The sequence below is a fragment of the Sinocyclocheilus grahami genome, unplaced genomic scaffold (assembly GCF_001515645.1).
Source record: "Sinocyclocheilus grahami isolate Dianchi unplaced genomic scaffold, SAMN03320097.WGS_v1.1 scaffold765.1, whole genome shotgun sequence".
NCBI lineage: Eukaryota > Metazoa > Chordata > Actinopteri > Cypriniformes > Cyprinidae > Sinocyclocheilus > Sinocyclocheilus grahami.
This window is the reverse complement of record NW_015505944.1, coordinates 102,126-108,629: the sequence shown is the minus strand read 5'-3', so window position 1 is coordinate 108,629 and position 6,504 is coordinate 102,126. Positions and strand designations below refer to the sequence as shown.

General features: G+C 35.6%; 1 pseudogene; it reads left to right on the top strand.

Annotated features, from left to right (window-relative positions):
- Positions 1 to 4,854: 4,854 nt before the first annotated feature.
- Positions 4,855 to 6,504, top strand: part of LOC107561290 (anoctamin-7-like) — a 13,729-nt pseudogene continuing 12,079 nt past the window's right edge.

The following is a 6,504-nucleotide window of genomic DNA, read 5'->3' as shown; positions in this document are numbered from 1 at the left end:
CACATACATATATATATAAAAAAAATTTTGTATATATATATATATATATATATATATATATATATATATATATAGTATATTTAGATTCAACACTGCATAAATAATGATAGTATACAAAAGCGCCAGTAGGTGACCTCAAGTCACTGTCATGAGTGATTCATTCAGCCATTCATTCAACTGATTCATTCAAACAGCCGATTCGTTCAGAAACGCAAAGTGACTGTCTTTATGAATGACTCACTGAATCATGGCTCACTCAATTCATCAATTCAGTAACGAAACACTGTGTCGCTCGAAAAGGCTACAGTTTTGCTTTGGCTTTTTGAAACCATTTTTCTTTGCAAAATGCAAAAGCAGACAATTCTATGTCTAAAACTTTCGCAATCGTGCAGATGTTCGGGAAAAACTGCACTTTTGCTTGTGTGATATTGCTAAACTATATCATACTGTGTAAATAAGTCAAAAATCAATAGAGGCATTTTTTGCCCTCATATCTTGAATTTTAGGGGCATAAACTGCATTCCCATAGGGTACATCACATAGTCAGTCATCATCCTGTATCATGTTTGTCAGCAACTGCATTACTATAAGATAACGTAGCTGTACAGATCTGGGAGTTGTTTTAGTGCTTTATTTTCTTTGCATATAATCGCACCAAATGCACGTGTTAAATCAGCTCTAGAAATAACACTAGAGAAATATATAATTCAGTCATGGAACTCTTCGGAGCAGCTGATTGGTTTACTTAAAGCCGATTGCTTCATCCAATCATTTGTTTGCTTCTATCCACGTAACCTACTTATTCCTGACTGTATCGAATCAGTTCATTGCAGCGCGCCATGGGATTTCGCTAACCCTCCTTCTTCCCCAGCACCACCTGTCTAGATCTGCTCAGGGGGTTCTCCATTTTTTCCTTGCAGCAGTCTAAATTCAAGTCACTGTTTCATGTGCTTTTCAGTATCCTTACCAGCATTCCTGTATCCTTATTCCTAGTCCACAAAGACCAAGCCTTTGCACATACATATATATATAAAAAAAATTTTGTATATATATATATATATATATATATATATATATATATATATATAGTATATTTAGATTCAACACTGCATAAATAATGATAGTATACAAAAGCGCCAGTAGGTGACCTCAAGTCACTGTCATGAGTGATTCATTCAGCCATTCATTCAACTGATTCATTCAAACAGCCGATTCGTTCAGAAACGCAAAGTGACTGTCTTTATGAATGACTCACTGAATCATGGCTCACTCAATTCATCAATTCAGTAACGAAACACTGTGTCGCTCGAAAAGGCTACAGTTTTGCTTTGGCTTTTTGAAACTATTTTTCTTTGCAAAATGCAAAAGCAGACAATTCTATGTCTAAAACTTTCGCAATCGTGCAGATGTTCGGGAAAAACTGCACTTTTGCTCGTGTGATATTGCTAAACTATATCATACTGTGTAAATAAGTCAAAAATCAATAGAGGCATTTTTTGCCCTCATATCTTGAATTTTAGGGGCATAAACTGCATTCCCATAGGGTACATCACATAGTCAGTCATCATCCTGTATCATGTTTGTCAGCAACTGCATTACTATAAGATAACGTAGCTGTACAGATCTGGGAGTTGTTTTAGTGCTTTATTTTCTTTGCATATAATCGCACCAAATGCACGTGTTAAATCAGCTCTAGAAATAACACTAGAGAAATATATAATTCAGTCATGAAACTCTTCGGAGCAGCTGATTGGTTTACTTAAAGCCGATTGCTTCATCCAATCATTTGTTTGCTTCTATCTACGTAACCTACTTATTCCTGACTGTATCGAATCAGTTCATTGCAGCGCGCCATGGGATTTCGCTAACCCTCCTTCTTCCCCAGCACCACCTGTCTAGATCTGCTCAGGGGGTTCTCCATTTTTTCCTTGCAGCAGTCTAAATTCAAGTCACTGTTTCATGTGCTTTTCAGTATCCTTACCAGCATTCCTGTATCCTTATTCCTAGTCCACAAAGACCAAGCCTATGAACAATCCATGCTTACTAATAAATGCTGGTAAAATTCCTTCCGAGAGTTGTCATGATTGAACTAAAACTAACACTGATAACTAAAGCATCTGATAAGATTGACACACTGATATTGTATTTCAGTCATTTATTACAGTTTGGTTCCAGTGTGTGTCTGTGTGTCCATATTTGCAAATGTGTGTAGCTGAAGTTCAGAGAAACTCCTCCTTAACAGCAAACACGAGCAGACTCTACCCCTCCTTTTCCTCGTCACTTGCACTATATTGCTCCTTTCTGACGGAGAGTTTTATCCTGCATCTGCTCTGGAGTCTTGGAAGGAGCCACTTGGGAAAGGTTTTAGATATAATGTCACCATCTCTGATCTGAGGAGAACTGGGGCTGCAACGGTCAACCAATGCAGAGAGGAGGACAGAGAGAGAGAGAGAGAGATCCAGGAAGGAAACTACAGGTGAGCAGAGAGAAAGAGAGCGATGAGATGTCAGAAAACCCAGAAAACAACAGTTAGACATAGTTGACAGGAGGTCGGAGGCTAGAGAGCATGCTTGATTAGGCATGAATTTATGTGATTTTTTCATTAATAACTTAAATAATGTTTACGCTGCACTGACAAAGCTTTCTTGAGAAAAAACTGACACCAACATTTTGAACTGTAACCCAAGCTTCATTCACTAAAATGATCCTGCAGCAGAAAATCCCCAAATCCCATATGCTTTCATTGTACTTTTCTGGTGATAATTCCTTCATCTTTTCTAACTGATCTGACTTAGTTTTATATGTAGTGGATGTTCAAAAAATCCCCCAAATCCCCTCAGACTTTCCTTGATGTTTGTCAGTAAAGCTTATATAATTCTCAAACTTTAAAGGTTTTTAAACTTTCTGACAAGGCTTTTTTCAAGCCAACATTCACAGTTTGTATCTGAGTTATATAAGCACCTGCTTCTGTATATTAGTTTTAAGTAGTTTTAAGCATTAACTTGGTGTTCAAAAATCACATTGATATTACTAAAATCCTGATTTAGACCAGGTTTTATGTTGTAAACAACTAAAATATGTTATAAAGAACTTTTTTGATGTATAATAATAATAATAATAATAGTGAGTTGACAAAGCAACATTTTCAATTTACATTTTTTAATGTTTGCTAATTTTAGTTTATATTATTATTATTATTATTATTCATAAAAGTTCTTTATAACACCTCATACTACACAATCCATTTAGTAATACAATCTATTTAGTTTTGAACATTACTTAGGCAGGATCAACTGCCTGAAATAATGAAATTATGTAATATGTTAAAACATGCATTAGTGAGACACCTGACCCAGATTTGCCCCTCAGACGGTTTAATTGGTGAGCGCTGCACTCACTGACCCCTTCACTTACATCCTCTTGCACTGTTCTGTACTACATTTGATTTACACATCAGACTCACTATTGCTGTAATGACAGAAAATGTCTGAAAAGAGAGCGTTTAATGTCATGTGATTTGATATTTTGTTGAAATGCAGTAACACTCATAGATTTTGTCATTCTAATTCTTCCAGTTATATGGAATATATTAGTGTTTATGTAAGTGTTTGTACTGTGTATGATGGTTCTCTCAGGGAATCCAGGCTGTTTAAGGAGCTTTTCTAAGTACACAGTGCGCATCTTTAATTGGGTCATTTTATGCTCAGTGTTTCCTCTTCTGTATTCATTCATTAATCTCACTTTATCTACATAATGATGTTCAGATTTATGTACACATTTATTGTGAGAACTATTTGACCCTCATGCTCTATTTGACCCAAGACCATTTACGTACCTCAAAACTATACTGAAATTACCAAACCGATCGATACTTACAGTATTTTAAACTGCCAGTCAAACGTTTGGAATAATTAAGATTTGTAATATTTTTAAAACACTATTTGACCCTCATGCTCTATTTGACCCAAGACCATTTACGTACCTCAAAACTATACTGAAATTACCAAACCGATCGATACTTTTACAGTATTTTAAACTGCCAGTCAAACGTTTGGAATAATTAAGATTTGTAATATTTTTAAAAAGTTTCTTGGCTCACCAAGGCTGCATTTATTTGATCAAAGATTCAGTAAAAACAGTAAAAAAAAAAAAAAACAGTAATATTGTGAACTATTATTACAATTTAAAAGAATTGTTTCATATGTGAATGCTTTGTGAAATGCAATTTATTTCTGTGATCAAAGCTAAATTTTCAGCATCATTACTCCAGTGTCACATGATCCTTCAGAAATCAGTATAATATGCTGATAAAGGAGATAGCCTATTAGTATTTTTATTCAGCAGTGACGTTAAAAAGGGACAGTAAAACATTTATAATGTTACAAAAGACTTCTATTTCAAATAAATGCTGTTCTTTTGAACTTTCTACTCATCAAAGCATCATGAAAACAAGGTTTCTATCATGGCTTCTACAAAAAATATTCATCAGCACCCATCAGTTTTCAACATAATCAGCATATCATAATAAGCAGCAAATCAGCATATTAGAAAGACTTCTGAAGAATGGAGTAATGATGCTGAAAATTCAGCTTTACATCACAGAAATAAATTACATTTTAAAATATTTTCACATGGAAATATATGTATTTAAATTGTAATAATATTTCACAATTTTGCTTTATTATCACATATTTTTATCACATAAATGCAGCAGAAGAGACTTCTTTCTAAAACATAGAAAAAATGTGATTATATTAAACTTTTGTCCAATATAGTGTACGTGCCAGATTTTGTATTTTTGGTTCTTTATTACAAAATAATAACTGTATCATTGCACCATGTTTTAAGGAGGGGCAGAGGATTCTCAGATTTGTGGTAAACTGGCTGTTTTGGGGTAATGATGAAAAGGAAGAAGAATTTAGTGGAGGACTGCACCACTCTTATCGCCCTCTCGGACCATCCTGAACAAACCTACGGGAGCATGGAGGTACACAACTGCCTGTGTTTTTTTATATAAGTAAGTGCAGGTTGTTTACAAAAATCAACAGTGGTCACAAAGAGAGAAAGCTAATTAGCAGTTAACAATGCAAGACAAACATACCAAATTTCCTCACATCTCTCACCCTCCACCGCTCCACCCTAGTGTTCTTGATAAGACACGCATTAAAGATTTTTTTGTACGCATGAATGTCTGTTCTCTTTGTGCATATTGATAATGGAGATGTCTGCATGTTATTCACAGACGTGTGCAGCAGCTCAGGAAAACAAGAACGTGTTCAGTGATGGGGTCACCTGGATCGGTGAGTATGGGGAGACCAGCACATCAACGAAAATACGTCTGTGTCTATTAAAAAATGAGATTTGCTTGAACACAGAATTCTGGAATCTTAATTTAGTCATTTTGAGAAAGGATTTGTCAAAAAAAAAAGTATTTTATAAAAAAAATTTTTTGTGCGTTTTCTCTACTAACAATATTTCCCATGTGCTTCCTGTAATAGAGTCATCTGTATGCCAAACTATCAATGTTTGATATAAAAAGTGAGTGCATTTGATAAATATGAAGACATCGTTGTGAATGTGTCGTCAGATTTGGTCTTGGTTTGGGAGGAATCTGTGAACCCCGTGAAGTCGGCAGAATCAGATGAAGTATCGTTCGGTTCCTCGCGTGACACTCACAGGACGTGGAGGACAGAGTTTCTGTCCAGACTCCAGACCGCTGGCCTTCATCAGGAGACGGTATGTAACTTTGACTACATTTTTTATGGATATCAAATTCTGTTTAAGTTCCATATTTGGGTTGCAGCCATAGTCCAAATACAATCTGTACTATGTGCAGCCTTGTGAAAAAGATGTACACTTAGCATACTTTAAAAAGTACTATATGTTAAGTGTACTTATTTTGGAAATAACATATGCATACTTTAAAAGCATATAATTAAGCACAAACCGAATGTACAGTGTTTGGAAACTTAACTGCAAGTTTAATTGAAAATGTGTCATAGTTTACATTTATATTAAATGCAAACAGTTGAACTTAGTGCTGAAGTCAGACTTAAGTCAATCTTTATAATTTCATAATTTCTTCTATTGTCTTATGGTATGGCTAAAGTGTATTTGTCACGAATCCGGTCCATGAACTTTCCTTTTCATTGACTCTCGCACCACACAAACCGTTGCATAGCACCCCGGACTACATTTCCCATCATGCATTGCACTGATTGCACTCAGCACGAATTGCACACACCTGTTTACACTGATTGCACCCAGCTGTTTCATATCACTCCCTCACTATTTAACACTCACTCTGATCCCTTCCCTCTGCCGAGTATTGTTTCAGCATTTATCACTCCCCTAGAGATAGCTACTTTACGGAGCCCTTGTCATTTCCTTAGCCCTTGTCATTTCCTTAGCCCTTGTCATTTCCTTAGCCCTTGTCATTTCCTTAGCCCTTGTCATTTCCTTAGCCCTTGTCATTTCCTTAGCCCTTGTCATTTCGCCTTAGCC